The sequence below is a fragment of the Macaca nemestrina genome, chromosome 17, assembly GCF_043159975.1.
Source record: "Macaca nemestrina isolate mMacNem1 chromosome 17, mMacNem.hap1, whole genome shotgun sequence".
In the NCBI taxonomy this organism is placed as follows: Eukaryota; Metazoa; Chordata; class Mammalia; order Primates; family Cercopithecidae; genus Macaca; species Macaca nemestrina.
Genome location: NC_092141.1, coordinates 60,246,532 through 60,247,152, shown reverse-complemented (window position 1 = coordinate 60,247,152; position 621 = coordinate 60,246,532).

Below are 621 nucleotides of genomic sequence, written 5' to 3'. Positions count from 1 at the left end.
CGCGCCGGAAGCCACGAGGCGCATTTCCTGCTGCGGGGCTGAGTGTCTCCGGTTGCTACCAGTCCGGCGACCCCGCTTTTAGCTAGTGGCCAAGATTCGCAAAGCCTCGCAGCGAGGAAGGCACGAATATTCGCGCGCGGCCGAGGCCCTCGTTGGCTAGTGCTGGGACGTGGAGCCCCGGCCGCCAAGACCCAAGCTTGTGCATTCCGCCCACGTAGGCGCCTGGGGCCTTGGTCTTCCTCGACTGCCCCTCCACTGCCTGGAGGTCATCAAATGCCCCTGGACCACCTCTTACGTGCCAAACGCTGTGTTGGCCATCCAGGGTTCCATATTGAGCATAAAATAGCCCTCTGCCCTAACGGAGTTAACCTGTTGGAATCACATACAAAGGATTCTGACTACGAAGGGCCTTGAAGTTAAGTTGAACTCTGAAGTCAGATTGCCTGGCTGCGAAGCTCAGTTCCACTACATATGGTACAGGAACTTAAGGCAAATTATTTTAATGTCTTTATGGTTCACTATCCACAGTAGTGAAATAGAATAATACCTACTCATGGCCGGGCGCGGTGGCTCAAGCCTGTAATCCCAGCATTTCGGGAGGCTGAGGCGGGTGGATCACCT